Raw genomic sequence first — 17718 nt, forward strand, 5'->3', positions numbered from 1 at the left:
TCTCCTCCATTCTGGGTGCATGAGGTGTTCAGGGGACACTTTTAAAGGTGTACGCTTTTTGAAACCACCTGTCCAAAGGAAGTCGCAAAGTCCTAGAGACAGCAGCCAATTGCAGTACTTTATTTTTCAGAGACAGACTCTAATTACGCTGTGAAATGACTGAATCAGCAGAGTACTTCCATGCTGCATGACGACTGTGAAAGAAGCATATGATGTTGTGTAAATATTTCTTTCCTTCACCTAGGTCATTAGCTTTTAGCACCACATCATTTTGTTGCCTTGCTTTCCATGCTGATCCTGCCACTTCTGTGTCATGGGATTTAGAGGTTCTGAACCAGAATCACCCAAGCTGGCTCTAACACTCACCAATTGGGTAAACTTGGACCCTGGCCTTTGAAATGGAAAAAAATAACCCACTAAGATGATTGTGAAAAAGTAGGACAAGGAATGACCCACTCAAAGAGATCAATAAATATGGTGCCTTTCTCTTCTTCAAGGTTGTTGTCCAGATTCCCTAAGATCATACATGTAAAAGGCACTTTGTATCTTGTGAATGGGTTGCATTGGTGTTGATTGTTACTATTCTTTTTCTTCTAATTTTTTACCTCCAAGCCATTGTTTTGGTTTTTATAGGAATTATGCAATATTCACTTTAAAAAGACACCGAGTATCACACCCCTAGAGAGGTGTGTCATATCCATTATCTCATTTAGTCTTGACAGTGATTTATTAACTCTACTTTTTCTTTTTTTTACAGTGAAGCAAGTGCAGCTCTTAGGAGTTGCCTGTGGTTTGAGGACTTTGCTGTTAATTAGTGTCAGGACAAATTTTTGAGCCCAGATAAATCTGCACTCCACTTTGCCTACCTAGGAGAAGCCTCAGAGATCCTCGTAGCCCATATATCCTGTTGTATCTGCAAAGAACTTGTCCCCGGTCACAGGGCAAGTCACAGGCAGCAATGGGGTTAGAACTCACATCTCCTGACACTCAAACCAACACTCCAGGTTCTCTGCTGTTACGTGTTTCAGTCACTTTCCTGACCCAGGAGAGGCATGATCTAAATTATCCTTTCTTCAAACGATCACCCAGAAATCTCTATTTGAAAAAGAAACTTCAGAGACTGCTTTTTTTGTGGAGCTTCTAATCCTCATGCGTGGTAGGGAAGATGGCAGCTAGGGGAAAAGCTTAGGAGTTTTTAGTTCCTGTTTATCCATGTATCATTCTTTTAGTCCCTGAGGCTACAATATCCATTTGGAAAGATTAAATAAAACAGAGTTGGGGACAGAGAAAGGGGAGCTCTGGGGGAGGCCAGGAGAAAGTGGAATTCCCTAAGCATTAGACTAAAGAGCCTAAGACATTACTCATTCTCAAATGGGTCTCACTTCTTAAAGACAAACTGGCTTCTTGGGAAATTGCAGGCAGGTGAAAGCAGCTTGGGTGATTTTTTTGTCCGTGAACTTGGCTTTTCTTTCCAGCATTCTCAGGTGCACTTGGGGCCCTGGGAAGACACTGGGCTTTTTCAAAAGACATTTCCACCTCCTAATCTCTGTGCCTACAAACCAAATATTGATCTATTTAGTAAACGAGCCTATGGGAGGAGAGATTATAAAGCCCTGTTTACTCAGCAGTTGGGCCCCCCTGACAGCTGTTCAATGAGGGATTATGATGTCACAGTGGTAATTACACTATAAACAGGGGATAGGGGGAGAATAAAGCATGAAAGAGAACCCTGGGCTTGTTACCAGGCAACACAAAATATGCAACCTGAAACCAGGCAAGCATGTAAATTTCCTTACAAGCCTCCCAGATGTCCTCACTTTATGGCCAATGCTCAGTTTCAGTTTCAATTTGTTTATTTGCCCTTCTTCAGTCACAAATGTGGAGCTGAGAATGCTGGAAGAGAGAAGAGAAAGCACGAAATAAAAAGACAAGGAAGGACCCTGCTTTCTCCCCTGCGGGTGTAAGTGGGTCCTAAGAAGGCAAAGGGGCTGGGTGTACTCTGTGCCGAAAGCTCTAGAGGTCCATGTCCCAGGCGGAAGGTCAACCCGGTAAAGAGGCTTAAGGCAGCTAAGAAAAAGAGCCCAGGAGAGAGGAGAAAGAGAAAAGGGGAGTGGAAAGTGAGAGGGTAAAACTGGCTACAAAGGAAAAGGGAGAAGAGTCCACTGCAGGATCAGACCCCAGGAACTAGAAGGGGCGCCTGGAGTCCCCACAGCCACAGCCCCACCTAGTGGGTGCCCTATGTTCTTTATGCTGTTCCTTCGGTGATGGCGTCCCTCATGGTCCCAGGCAGCTCTGCCTTTCTCTGGGTGGCTTTATCAGAAAATTCCTCAGTTGAGCTGAAATCAGCCTCCCGGTTCTAGACGCCAACCCATCCCATTCGTTCAGATTCCACGACTCAGGAAAAGTACCTTACAGCCCCACAGAGATTTGGAAACAATGGCCAGGATACCCTGTGTTTTTCTTCCCCTGAATTCTCATTCCTGCAATAGATCTCCCGGCAGGTTTTTCAGATGAAATTGCTTCTTACTCAAATCGAACAATTTTCAATGGGTTCCTCTTACAATCTAGGCTTTGAAACCAGACACACCCTCCCAGGTATGGTTTGACCTCACAGAATTAAACAGAATCAGCTACATCTCTCCTCTCTAGTCTCATCCACGAGGTCCTGCTCTTTAGAGAGCTACAGAGGTGGGCTGGAAATGGCTGGAGCAGGTGCATGAGAGTGGATTGTTAAATTTTCAGGAATTTCGTGAGCTGGTTATGAATCCCTGGTAGCCTGAAATCCACTATGGGAAAAATATTTACACTACAGATATTGTCAAATGCAGGAAACAAAGGCTTTCCTTCAGCATCCCCCAGAGAGCAGGTTTAACAGCACACCACTGTCCCTGACCAACCACTTTCCACCTCTTTTGGGATTCAGTGTCTCACAGAGGATAGGCAGAAGCCTGAAGCCAGAGAGCCCCACAAATGACAGGCCTTCCTACAAAAAGCTGTGAAAGTAGGAACCACTGCCTCTGTTAAATCAAATCTAAAGAACAGGGGACAGGAGTTTAATTTCTTTTCACTCTTCCAACTAGTGTGACCACCTCTGCTGACAGAACATTTCTCTCGGGAGTGGTTCACATTAAGGCCACACAAATTTCCATGGGGCACTCCAAGAGCCAGATAGCCAGATGTTGAATGGCCAGGTTGCCAAAAACAAAAAGTAAAGTTACTAAACTGAATTGTAGAGGTGGCAGCAGCTGCTTGCATGGGCACAAACACAGCAGCTCAGTCAGTGGCTTTTCTGCAAACTTGGGAATTCTGTCCAATTTCTTCTTCTTTTAAATTCTAGGAATAACTGTCTAGAATGATAGTTTTGCCAGAGCTACATTTCCATTCTGGTCAGTCCCTTCCTTGATGTTTGAGGGGATGTCCATTACTTTCCCTTGCTGGGCCTCAGTTTCCATATCACTCAGTGGTATGGGTTGAGCCTTAGGATGTCTAACTGCAGATGAGTTTTGCAACTGACTCCAACATGAGCTGTGGCAATCATATTCTGACAAGTGCAGTGAGCAGAGCTGGGCTGGTTGAGCAGTGTTTTTGCACATGCTAATCTTACTGTGCAGACTTGCTCTCTGCCTTCACGCCTCCTGTCGTCCTGGGGATGGTTTGTTTGTTGTGACCAGCCTCTTTTCAGACGCACTGTCAATGCTGATGAAATTGTCCTCAGTGTTGCTCTCGGCCAGGTTATCTCCCAGAGAATCTCCTCCAATCCCAGGCTGATTTTAAGTTACTTCCCTAAAAGAGGCACCCTCAGGTGCCCTACGCTGAAGCTTCAGATGAAGTCGAGGTCTGGAGGCCTTGGCAAAGCCTCCACCCCTTTGCAAAAATGCTCTCTTTGCATCTTACCTGAACATTTCCCAAGAGGAAAAGCACACAGTGTTTTCCTTTTGCCAACCTATGACAACTTAGAAAGCACCCCAGTGCTAATACTGCATCTTTACGCCATGTTCCTTTCAAGAGCCCAGGTTTTGAAGTCAGAGAATCCTACATCATTTGCCAATCCACTTTTTATCTCATCTCCTCTCTGCCACCCCCACTTCCAGCATCCTGGCTTCTATGCTCAGCATCTACACTGCATGTTCCTACTTCCCAAATTGCTCTTTCCACACATGTCCATATGAATTGATTCCTTTGAGTGTTCGGATGTTACCTCGCAAGCTTCCCCCTAACTATCCAATATGAACAGTAACCCCTCCACTAAAACCTCCCTACTCCATCGATTATCACCATCTTGACCATGATGTACTTTACTACGTGCATTTACCCTTTCCCCAGAATGTCAGGTCCAGGAGCACAGAGGCTTTGTTTTGTTCACTGCTGAATTTCCAATGTCTAGAACAGCGTCTGGCACATAATAGGCACACAATGAATATCTGCCCATAGAATGAATGTACAGTCAGTTCTCCTTATTCTTGGATTCTGCATTTGTGAATTTGTTTACTTGCTACATTTATTTGTAACCCTAAAATCAATATGGCAGTTTCAAAGTTATTCATAAACATGTGCAGAGCAGTGAAAAGTTTGAGTTGCCCCAAAGCACCTGTTTTCAGCTGAGGCTGAATAAGAAGTCACTGCCTTCTGGTTTCAGCTTTCATGATGTAAACATGTGCCCTCTTTACAGTCTGTTTGGTGCCATGGTTTTCCCATTTTTTGTTGGTGATATCATTGTTTAAAATGACTGCCAAGCATAGAACTGAAGTGCTATCTAGCATTCCGAAGTGCAAGAAGGTTGTGATGTGCCTTACAGAGAAAATACACGTGTTAGATAAATTTCATTCAGACTTGAGCTTATAGTGCTATTGGCCATGAGTCTGATCAACAGTATATACTAAATAAGGTGTCCTTAAACAGGAGCACACAGAAAACAAGATTATATTAATATATTGATTGGTTTGATATTCCTATTGTTTGATGTTCTCTGAGTGAACAGAAACTTTCAGGAACATAACTCCGTATTTCCCCTAAGGGCAATTTTTCAGTATTCACTAATTCATTATTCAAAAAGAATGTGACTTTATAGATTATAACTACTATAACAACAAAGATCAACTGTACCTGCATTTGAATCTTGAGCAGTAGCCCATTAACAGTGGTAGTAATCTGGCAAGTGACTTTAACTCAGCCTTGGGTTCCTAATCTGCAGATTGGTAATGATAGCACGTATCTGCTTGGCTGTTCTGAAAAGTAAGCGAGACAATTAATATCATCAAATGCCTAGCATAGTGCTCCGGCCATAGAAGGTAGACCAAAGACATCTGCTCCTCTTACATTGATCTTGCTCACATACATATTTGCGATCCACAGAGCAAACTCTTTTGGCTTTCTTGCATTTCAAAAACATTTCTCCTTGTAGTTCTCATGACTGAAACAGCCCATCAACTGTCTGGTCCATTCTGCTACTGTTGGCCATTGAGCTTACATCAAATTTTGAATTACACAATGAGCATGAGCACACATTTTAAAAAATGTAGCTCTTTCCCTCTTCCTAAGGAGTATATTGCTTTACAATAAACTCCCAGGAGTGAATTTATTAATTTGATAGGTACCAATAATTGCATGGCCCTAAGAGTATGTTTTGATAGTGGTAATAAGAGGAAGCTTCTTGGCAGATACTCAGCCGGGACTTAGAAGTTTGCCAAGTGATTCACCCATTCTCTGGCAGCATTCAATGTCTGGGATAATTCAGATTTGTGAGAAATGCTATTGATACTCTCATCATTTCAAGAAGGGAAATTGAGACTAGAGAAAAGAAGTGAGTTGTCCAAGGTGCTCAGGCCAGTTAATACCAGACAAAGACTGGACCCCAGGTCTGCAGACTCTCAAGTCATCATCCTTCCCACCCTACTTTGACCAGGATAATAATTAAAATGTTCCCACCAGGCTTAGTAATGCTGCTTCCTCAGGCTTTTAGGACACATCATTTTAAGGAAAGGAAATGTGATAGATGTACTTTATCTTCTACTGAGAAATTTAAACATGCCATTTCATTCACTCCCTTTTCCCTTTGAATTTCTGTGTTGACATAACAACAAGCAGGATAAAGAAGAAGATTTGTGCTCATCTTTAGGATACATTATCAAAAGACCAAGGGAGAATCTGAATCTGACCAGCACAGCATTGTCCCAACACCTGTCATTTAAACTCTTCCCATTCAACTGTTTTCTGTAGGAGGTACAAAGACAGCAACTTCTCTCACAGGACTTTGAAGCGAATACTGAGCAGTACTTTTCTGATAAGAAGATAATGGATGCATTCATATAAATCATCATGACAGTAATTAATGCTTCCTAGAGAATGGAATGGCCTCCAAGAGTCATCCACTATATGAGTACAATTTTCAAACCACTCTAGAACTTAGTTGTCAACTTTGCCTTGAAAAGTTCCTGATGATAACCAAATAGAACAGACTAGAAGTAGAATAAAGTTTCATGCAGAGCTTTATTTCAGAAAGTATAATTCTTGTATACTTTCAACCAAGAACGAAAATTCCCCTTGGTGAACCTAGTCTCCATGTTGGGCCAAGGAAGCCAATAATTCTCATGTTGACATTAAAAGAAGAGTTTTGTAGAAATATCTATCTCAGTTGTAATCTTGCATTGATGATGAGATGATGATCTTCTATTAGAAGAATTTTATTGACATGTAAACAGATTTTTCACATTTTCTTTATAGAAGCTAACAGCCCCCTGTTTTTGCCTAAGATTGCCTGTCAGGAAGAAAGGAAGGAAGGAAGGAAGGAAGAGAGGGAGGGCGGGAGGGAGGGAATCAGCACAGGCTGTCTTACTGCAGAGCAGGTGCCAAGGTGAGACTTTATGGCTGCCAAAGACTCTGATTTGGCTCTTGTCAAATACAAGGTGATTCTGCATGGAAATATTGAGGAGCAAGAGACATAGGCTTCTTCCCTCTATGCTCCTCCTCTAAAAGCTAGGTAAGCCTGGACACATGATGCTTGCTTGATGGGTTTCCCGAGACAAAAAAAAGATGATCAGATCATGGTAGCATCCCAGAGTAGTGCTTTGGTAGGGAGCTATCAACTGACCCTCGGCTGACTAATTTAACAAATTATGTATGCCCTCCTGAAAATGCACACATTCAGAAAAGCTGAAAAAGGAAAAGTACAAGAAGGGACTAGATGCCAAAAGTTGGAGGAGGAATGCAGCTTCTATAGCATGTAAACTTCTCCTTCTCTTTATTCCCATTGGTACTATCAGATTCTCCCTAATGAACCAAGCAGAGACTCTCATTCATAGCCTTAGGTGGAAGTGATAAAGGCCTTATAAGACTAGGGTAACCGTACTGTCTCTGCTGAATTCTGTTCTCAGAGTTCAGAAGGGCATGAGGATAAATTGGCTTTGGTAAACAATGGTGCAAACAAATGATGAGGCCAATAAACCATCATTCTATATGATGCGTGATGGAATATACTAGGGGCATTGTTAAATTTTTTATTAGACCACTCTTCAAAAGAACATGACTCATAATTTTAATCTCAATTATTGTAACTCACATCACTGGATTCTTGTTATACCAGTCCTACTGCTTAAAAATATTTACAACAATCAGCAATTCTACTTGAAGGCTCACAAATTACACTTAAAGGTTTCAATAATGTCTACTATTCTTTTATTTTGAACAAGACATGAATGGAGATGAACGTGGAAGTGAAATAACTTATGAACCTTCCAGTTTTGATCTAAAGGACAGATTTGTCACATGAAAGCACAGTGGGTAATTATCAAGTGGTTGAAATGACAATTAACTCCATCCTTAATAGTTATAATTTGACAGACAATAAATCAAGATGGCAACCATCTGTAAATAAACACCCACACAGCCAGCTGAACACTATTGCACAATAGCTTAACCTCATAAACTAGCAAACTAGTTCTGACTAGTGAGCAAGTAAATCTCCTAAGACCAGAGAGAAGCAAGTTTTTGGGTCACCATGTTCCTACATTTGTCAGCTGGACACAATTGAGGGCCTAATGTTGTTTTGTTTTGTTTTCATTTGATTTTTTTTCTAGGACAATTATTGTTATTTTCCACAAAACATTAGCTTATTTAAAAATATGGGATTGTAAATTTTTAGTTCAAGTGAAACCGTTCTCACAAATAGCTCTATCCTGGGGCCTTATGGATCCCCTAGCATACTGTGCCTCAGCCACAGAGCAACGGCCACAGTTTACTGCCTCTCTTTCTTGAAAGCCTCTCCTTATTTGGCTTCCATTACATATGCTTTCTTTTTCTTCTTTTCAGGATTCTTTCCTGGATTTTGAGAATGTGGTGGTGTTAGTATCAACAACAAGAACATATGCTCTTTCTTACCTTCCGCTAACTGGTTTCTATACAGTATATAGCTTATTCCTCCTAACAGCCCTCTGGAGTGGGAATCTTATTTTCTAATTACCCTTAAGAATAGGCAAGCCAAGAATGATCCAGTCACTTTCCCAGGGTCATGCAGCTAGTAAATGGAGAAGCAAAGATTTTAACACAAGCCCATAACCCTGAAGCTGTGGCTGTCAACTCTGCTGCTTCATCTGCACAGTCTTTATTATTTTTTTCAGTTCTATGTTGTTGTTGTTTTTTTTTTAACTCACTAAATATCCTTTTCTTGGCCTGCCAGCTACTCCCATGCAGTGTCATTTCATTGCTAAGGATTCCCAAATCTATCTCTAACTCAGTTCTGCCTTCCAAATACCAGATTCTTGTAGCAACACATTGCTGTACTTACCACTTGGATTTATTCTTTAATTTAGCAAATACCTATTAAGTATTATAACTTGTGGTCAGACACTGTCAGGTACAAGGACTACAGTGGAAAACAATGCAAGAATCAGTGCCTTTGTGGAACATATATTACAGATGGAAGACAGTGGGGGAAATACAAACAACTGATAAAATTTGAAGGTAAAACATAGAGTATAATTGATGGTGATATGTGCTAAAGGAAAAACAACAGAAAGGAGGGATTGTGAGATCTTAGGGAGAAGGGAGCCTGCCTCTTAGGGAAGGGGGCCATGGCAGACCTCACTGGGGAGGTAAGGTTGCACTGAAAACCTGAAGGAGGAGAAAGAGCTGCTTAGGTGGGCACTTGAGAAAAAGCCATTCAGGGTTGGGGGATAGTCGCTGGAAGGCTCCTACGACGAGCGTGCTGGGCATGTCTGAGGAACACTAAGAAATCCAAGATGGCAGAGTGGTACAGAGAAGGCCAGAGCAGGAGAAGAGGAAGCCCCATCAGCAATGGGGCAGGGCTGCAGGGTTGGGAGGGGTGGGCCATGCAGACTAGCACTTACTTGGGGATTTTACTCTGAGCAAGATGGGATGGCCTTGGGAAGCTTTGGACAGAGGAGTCAGGTTCTGACTTCTCTTTAAAAGGACCATCCTGCCTACTCTGTTGAGAACAAGCTGAAGGAGGGCAAGATGGAAACCAGAGGGGCAACTTAGGGGCTACTTCAATAATCCTACAAAAGACGATGGTGGCTCTGATGAGTGTGGTAGCCATTCAGATGGTGAGAAATGATCAGATATTGAATATATTTTGAAGAAAATGGCAGCTGAATTTTCTGAAGGATCAGTTGTGGGATACAAGGGAGAGGAATCATGGCGGACACTTAAACCACGTGCTGAGAAGGGGAAGTGTGACAGAAGCAGGTCTGGGGGTTAGGATTGGGGAAAAGATTGGAAGCTTAGTACTAAATATTCCCTGGTGATTTTTGTATGTATGTGTACAAAACAGACACTGAATTTGTTCCCATTCAGAGTGTGCACATGTGTGCGTGCTCACACACAGACACACACACACACACACACTATCCTTTCTCCTGCATATCCTTCATCTCCATTAACAAAACTATCCAACCAGGCATTCATGCTAGATTTAAAGACCCAATTCCCTCTTCCTCACTGCAGCATTTAAGCATTCCCTCTAGGTCATCCCCATCATCATTACACAGGTTCTCATCCCATGAATACAGCTGTTTTCTGTGCCAGGGTATAAATCTTTCCCTCAATACAGGTGATAACACTTGATCACCTTCTAGCTGAACTTGCTTGACAAATATCAACTCATTCTTTAAGGCACGACTTAAATATTTCTTTGCTGTGGCCTTCATGAGCCCAAGAGCAAATTAGCTACTCACTCCTGTTATTTCAAGTATTTTTTTATTCAACAAGCCAATATTATTTTTTCTACATTGGGCATCTGTTGGTACTTATTATAGTGTAGCATGCATGTGGACATGATGAGAGATGAGGCCACAGGAGGAACGGGGAATGGGTTGATAAAGGATCTTGAACATCATGCTGTAAGCACTGTACTTACTCATCAAGTTGAGAGAGAACAATGGGAGAGCTTCAAGAAAACAGAGGGTTTAATATGAATCTTCAAGAATTCACTCCAGTAACCATGTGAAGGGTGAGCTGGAGGGTAAAGTAAGTCAGACAAGATTTGATAAGCTCCTGAAATAAGGCAGGTTTCATGGGGATGGAGAATACAGAACAGATCTGGCTTTTCTGAAGTAGACTCCAGCAGGCTTATGGATAATATCTGTAAGCCTTGCCATTTACCAGGCACTATTTTAATCATTCCATCTGTATCAACTTATTTAATCCTCTCAACCATCTCATGCAGGAAACAGTGTTCTTAGCTCCATTTTACACAGGAATTAAACTAGTATCTGGATAGGATTGAGTAAGTCGCCCAAGTCACATGGCTCTGAAGTAAAAGTGCCTAGATGTGAATATAGGAAGCTGCTCTAGAGCCCATGTTCTTCTCACCGTTCTACCTCCTACAACATAGTGTATTCATATGAAGCTATATTTAGCTGAGCAAGAATATTTTTCCAACCTGTATTAACCCAAATTTAATGTCTACTTTAATAACTTTTGCAAAATCTCCCTTTCAAAATATACCATTTGTGAACAGTACATGCTATAACTTGTATTTTCATGGATACTTAGCCACTGTGTGATGTTTTTCTTAGTCTTTTTTACCCTTCAGTCAAATGAAGGGAAACATCTAGCATATGGAAACATTTTCATTCTACAAGTTGCACTGAAGGGTAATATTATGCAATTTGCAAACACTGTCAAATAAAATATAAATATGCATTATGTGTGGAGACAAATATATCTTTGTATCAATGATTCATTTGGTCAATCTTTTTATTCAACAAACATTAATCAGTCATCTGTGTTATGACAGGAGCAGTGGTCAGCAGTGGGAAGAGAGAGATGAATAAGACTTATCCCTTGTCATTGAGGAAAACTCACAGGCTTGTGATTTTTATTTGTAAATGATCATGGCTGGGTGAAAAGTTTTCAGTTGACTCTCATGACTCATCAACCATCTCAAAGATAAAGGAAGTCCTATGTTTTGATTCATGTAGACCTATGGTCTTTAACCCGGTTCTGCCTCTTAGTACCTAGACATGTTGTCCCATCTATCTGAGCCTCAATTTCCGCAACTCAAAATAAGACACTATCTAACAGGATGGTGGTGAGAATTAAGGATAGGCTTAGCAGATAGATGCTAGTTTGAATCAGAGTAGTTAAATAAATGACTAATGTGGCTTTTTATTTTTCAATCACCAGTACCATTTCCAAGGGTCCAGTCAAAAATCACACCTGTTCCAAAACTAGCAGACAAGAACAAATAAAATCCTGGTGGCTTCAGGTAGAAAGCAGATGGCCTATCAGCAACTGAATTGGCCAAGTTTTTGCAAAAGCAAACCAGAATATGCTGACATACGTTTTCAACAGCTAATACACCCAAGGAGGAAGGGCAAGTTTTTTGAGCATCAGCTTATTAAGAAGGAATGAAACTTGCTAAAGAAATGGTGAAGACTTGTACAGCAAGAGAACAGATACTTAAGAACCAGTGTCTCTGGAGAGAGAGAAAACTGTTCTCCTGAAGATATCCTAATAGGTTTTCTTTAGTGGAGTGACACCAGCAGAAGAGTTGGTTCTCTTCTGACAGGGGGCCCCAGTAAACAAGATTCCAGGAATGAGAGAGTCCCACCCATCACTGTAGCTGTGAGTCACCAGGGGATTCCCCACAGAAACCCCATAATAAAAAACAAAAATGGTCAGACTGGTTCTCTTGCCTCAACATGGCAGGCAGCTTATCCTATGGGAGTACCAGATGGAAAGAGCTAACGGGGAAGGAAAGTAACAAATATCACACACATTTCATGTGTCAAGTAGTCAAGCATTTTGTCAGGCTTCTTCCTTGGTTAACTGATCTAATATTCCTAATAACTCAATTAGGTAGGTCGTTATTATTTCTAGTTAACTGGGTGAGGAAACTGAAACTCAGAGACATAAGTTGGATTTCTGCTGAAGCTGTTCAACAGGTTTTCTCTAAAAAGATACCAGCACCTCACCACTAGTAGGTGGAATTTGAATCTAGATCTTTCTGACATCAAAACCTATGTTCATGCTGTGAACATAGCCACTCTGTGTCTTGGAGTAAATCTGAAATCAGTCGGTTTAGGCCATCTGATTATTTTCCATTTGTCAGACCACTCTCTTTTCCTCAAGACAAGTCTCTTACCTTCTCTTCTATCTGCCATGGATCCCCAGGAGACTGGCCTGTATAATGAGTATCACAAATCTCCCTTGTCCTCTGGCTTTTGGTTGGGTTTGGCCAATGAGAAGTGCCAGCAAGTGATCAGAAAGCAAAAAGGAAAGAGAGATTCAGGTATTTATTCTTCTGTATATTCCCAGCCTTGTTGCATTGAGCTGTGGCTGTGTTTCTGCCACTCTAGGTCTACTAAGCCACGCTTGTTCCAAAGCTCCAGCATTCAAGTTCTATTTCTGGCTTTTCTGCCTGAGACAATAAAACCTTCCTGCTATTGACAATTCCTGGATGTCTAACAATTCCTTGTTGATTCTTTTAACATTGCTTATGTGTCTATAGATACTGTCTTTATGAAACTATATTCAGCTAAATCCTTTCGAGTGTACCATTTTGTTCCCTGCTAAGACTCCAATAATATAGTATTGAGCTAAAAATTAGTGTATATTTAATTCCGTCATAGTTTAGAGACTTAAATTGGTCTTAAGATATCTAGTAAATAGCATTGTCTTGTACCTTATGGAAATGAATCAGCTGAAATTACAGTGAACACATTTTGTTTGGAGCTGCTAGCTTGCTGCAGGGCCCATAAACTCCCCACATGTTATTGGCAACCACTATGGTGAATGAAATTTCCCAGTCGCACTTGGAATGCGATGTTTTTCTGTGAGGCCACGCTACAAAGATGAAATCCAAAGAATATGAAAACATGCCTTATGAACCCTGCCAAGTTCTCTAGAATGTATGCAAAATGGAACTAAAAGCATTTGTAACTCTGTCACAGAAAGTGGGGCTGTGGTTGGGAGAAACTTGACTGAAATCACTTGAGCCCCTGCGATGCTGGCTTTTGGGAATGATGAGTGAGTACTTTGTAAATGAACTGAGAAATGTTTCAGCCTTAATTACCTTTTTGAAGCTTTCGGAGGGCTCCTACACAATAGCAGTTTGTCCATGAAACACATAAATCAAAGGGCCAACCGTGAGGCCTGAAGTCATACCTCAGTGAGTCTGTTAGGTGAAGGCCAAGACTCTGTTTACACATGCAAAAACAAAGTTGAGATTTTAGCTCCTTATCCTAAAACGTTTGTCTCCCCCACCCCCCAGAAAGTGCACCAAACAATTGCCACCTACCTATCCTGAAAAGTATCTGCCTTAATCCACATACAAAGACCTACCATATGTTATTTACAGGCACAGCATGCAGGAGGTGTTTCTCTCTCGAACATTTCAGGAGATGCCATTGTTGCTGCTGGGGTTCTTTGGTCTTGTGGCTTTTGGCACTCAGGCAAACATAGTAACTGCAATTTTCATGCATTCTCCCCAGAAGAACATTTTATGAGAGAATACGTTTTCTCTTCTAAAGCTATCTATGAATTATTCAGTATCTATCCTCTCTCTCCCTCAAGTCCATCCCAACACAGTTTTCCTGCACAAACTTTTAGGGCTTTCCACTCACAGTAGGTGATCAGATTTTTGCGTGCATAAATATAAGTGCTTCATGAATAGATTTTTGTTTCTAGTCTGTAAGAATTTGTGCGATGAGAAACATAATTAAATTTATTTTAATTGCCCTGAACATTGGAGGTGTTTTTCTTCATCTGTCTCATAGCTTATATGGCCTCAGACAAGTTACACAGCATCTCTGGCTTTTCCCATCCATCGATCAGGGACATGAGCTTTTGCTTCATTGTACTGTTGTGATGATTAAATGTTACAGTCTTTGTGAGCAGCCTAGCATGAGGATGGGCATATTAAAGAGGTTTACCAATGTCCAGCCCATGCCATTCCTTCTGAACTGTAAGCATGAACGTATCATGTAAATGGATATAGAGAAGGATGGACAGGGCCAGAGAAGATTCCCTGTTTGGAAGAAACCTGGATTTAATGGTTTGGTGGACAATCTGGTTTCACCCTACCCAAATCTTTGCTGATGTTTTAGACCTTGGACTTAGGTCACTTTTTTCAGGCATCCATAGTGGGCAGGTAGTTTTATTACTAGAAATATTTCATATGATGAATTTTATATTTTATCCATTTTTTTTTCTATTTCTAGATCCTCTCCTAGCTTTCCAGCAGCTGCCATTTAGTCCCTGATAGTTTACCAAGTTTCTAATACCATATGTATTTCCGATATCATTTGACTTCTCTTTTTACCATCATTTATAAACATTTCCTGTGTGCCAGACACAGTAGGGTTGTAGTCATAAATAACCTGTGGTTCCTCAGCAACAAAACTTTACATTTCCATGAGAGAGACAGATCAACAAATAAATTCTACAGCATAAACATGATAGAGGGATATGAGATGTTGTTGAAACCAGTGCCAAGATAGGGTAAATTAGGTGATTAGGATGCAAAACTGAAGACAACCTGCACTCTTAGCGTCATGGGACTTGCAGAGTTGGCACCTGCATCACCCTGAGAATGAGAGTTTCCTTAAATTTTGCACCCTAGATGCCTCACTTGCCTCACCTTTGTCCTGGCCCTGGTAGAAACACAACAGAGAAAGACCCAGCCCTCCTTTGAGGAATCTAAACATTTTCCCAGAGCAGATGACTATGACTTAAAGCCCAAGCCTTTGAGAACTAGCAAGAGTTAGCCAGGCAAATAAAGAAGGGTGGGAAAGGTAGGGTTGTCAGCAAGTGTACAACCACAGAGGAGAGAACAAGTATGGCACACAGATGCACCTGCAAGTGGATTGATACAGCTGCATCACTGCAAGGGGGCTTGGAGAGGTGGGTGGCAGGACAGGGATTGCCTAAGGATGAAAAAAGGGCCAGTTCAAGTATCCAGGAGAGAAACATACTGTATGTTTAGAAGGACCAAGTAGTTTAATCATTGAACTAGGATACATTTGAGGGTGAAAGAAGGTACCACCCGTAGTTGCTAAGGCAGTAAGATCAAACAGGAATGTGTATGTATACAATGCATCTGCAGTACACGGCATGCTAATGTCTCCTAACATTGTCCTCAATGTAGTGCTTCTTCCACTTACCCTAGGTGTTGGAGGTGCTTTATTCTTCTTTAATATATGGGGAAGACCTCAGGGAAACAAAGAATGTCAGAAAAATTGCTTGTGTTAGGAACCCAGTAAGATCCCTTTATAAATGTGAGGTTTGAAACCATGTTTGGGCCAGTATCACTCCTTGTGTGCAGACCATGTGACCAATTCTGCAAAGATCTTTCTGCTTTTGAACACGCTGCACTTCTGAACATGTGTATATTATAAATTTTGATTTACAAATGCTAAAAGGATTGCAGACTTTCTGTCCACAGTAGTGAATGAGCCAGACATTTTAAATGTTTATTCCAGCAAACATGATGCCAGTGTCAACTGAAGAATGACAAGGTTCATCTTATGAAGAAGAGTTTTGTTTCTCATAAAGGGCTGTAGCCTGCAGGGTAGCCCTTCTGGTAGGCTGGGAAGCATAGCCTCTTGTCAGAAGCCAAGAACAGACACTTGGAGGTAAGGGCAAAGGAAACAGGAATTTATGCTGAGCAGAGTGGCTGAAGATACATATTTAAAAAGCTATAAGAGGAGTCATGAATATTTATAAAAGGAGAAACACACACATGTGCAATTGAGCTTCATGCCCTTTCATAGCTCCCTCCCATGTATAAAAACCGGCCATATTAGCATTATTTGAGGGTGGAATTTTCTGCCTTCTGAAGGCAAAAGGTGAAGCAGAGGATATGAAAATGCTTACTGTGCATTCTCTGTAGTACAACTCCATGGTTAGTGGTCTCTTATCAGGCCAAAAGGCAAGGCCCTCTCAGATAGTTGGTTGCTAACAGTGGTTAAATCTTTTCCCAGCACTTGAGGAAGCTGAGACGGGTGGACCATTAGGTCAGAAATTCAAGACCAGCCTGGCCAACATAGTGAAACCCCTTCTCTACTAAAAATACAAAAAGTCAGCCGGGTGTGGTGGCAGGCACCTGTAACCCCACCTATTCAGGAGACTGAGGCAGGAGAGTCGCTTGAACCTGAGAGGCAGAGGTTGCAGTGAGTGGACATCATGCCACTGTACTCCAGCCTGGGTGACAGCACAAGACTCTGTCTCACAAAAAAAAAAAAAAAAGGCTGGTTTCTGTTTAGCCCTTAGAGAAAAAAGGTTAATGGTGACAGGAAGTCTAAGGAGGTATGTCTGATCTCTTATCTTTTCATGGCCAAGAACTCAGCTTCAAGGTTACTCTTGGGTCCCCTTGGCCAAGAGAGGGTCCATTCAGTTGACTGGAGGGCTTAGAATTTTACTTTTATTTCTCGCCAGGCAGCCAACTCATCCATGTTACCCTCCAAAGGGCTCCAAAGATTTCTGGCCAACTTTTGTTGATAGAATGCAATGAGATTCTAGACTTGAATGAAGTTTTGATGCAATCACTAAAAGAAAATTATTATGAAAGAGAATACTCATTTATTTAATGATATTTCATACAAATTAGGTCTTTTGGTACATGTCCCTTACTCTCACAACACTATAATATGGATATAGTTTTATCTATTTCACTTTTTATTACTAAATACAGAAAAGTAGAGGGACTAGTGTAATGAACCCCTGCATGTATATTTACCTAGCTTGAAATAAATGTTAATAATGCTTCATATTTTAATTCATAGGTATAATCACATGCACATGCACATACACACACAAAAAAGCTTTCAAAGTAAAACAGAGGTGTCAGGATATTTGTTCCTTAAATAACTTGTTATGCATTTCTAAATGGTAATATTTTTTTTCTTCAAATAATAATGTCCAATAAAATTAACAACAAAACCAAGAGTACTAACCTAATGTCATCTACTATAATTTTTGTATTCACACCTTCACATTTGCATCCCAAATTTTCCCAGTTTTATCTTCAAACTTAGACCAATCAAGGACCACATATGGAATGCACCTGTTATGCCTCTTCTCTCTTAGCTCTTCTTTAATCCAGAGCAGCCCCAACCTCCTAGGACAATTGAAGAGGTCAAGCCAGTTGTCATGTAGAATGACCATTTTTAGATTTTGTTCCCTTGTGGTGGTATTCCCTTGTGATGTCTATTCCTTTTGCTTCCAGCAAGCTGGAAGTTAGATCTAAAGGTTAGGTTATAT

The 17718-nt window shown here is 41.1% G+C and overlaps 1 long non-coding RNA gene across 2 annotated transcripts in view; it reads left to right on the forward strand.

The window, feature by feature from the left end:
- Nucleotides 1–1708: 1708 nt before the first annotated feature.
- Nucleotides 1709–17718, forward strand: part of LOC118143707 (uncharacterized) — a 46830-nt gene continuing 30820 nt past the window's right edge. Inside the window, exons 1-2 of one of the 2 annotated variants that reach the window (XR_004728071.3) lie at nucleotides 1709–1960; nucleotides 15939–16091. This is a non-coding gene — a long non-coding RNA (uncharacterized LOC118143707). The remainder of the gene's footprint in view (nucleotides 1961–15938; nucleotides 16092–17718) is intronic. The other variant, XR_004728070.3, reaches the window with a different exon arrangement.

This window comes from Callithrix jacchus, chromosome 1 (genome assembly GCF_049354715.1).
Source record: "Callithrix jacchus isolate 240 chromosome 1, calJac240_pri, whole genome shotgun sequence".
Classification (NCBI taxonomy): Eukaryota; Metazoa; Chordata; class Mammalia; order Primates; family Cebidae; genus Callithrix; species Callithrix jacchus.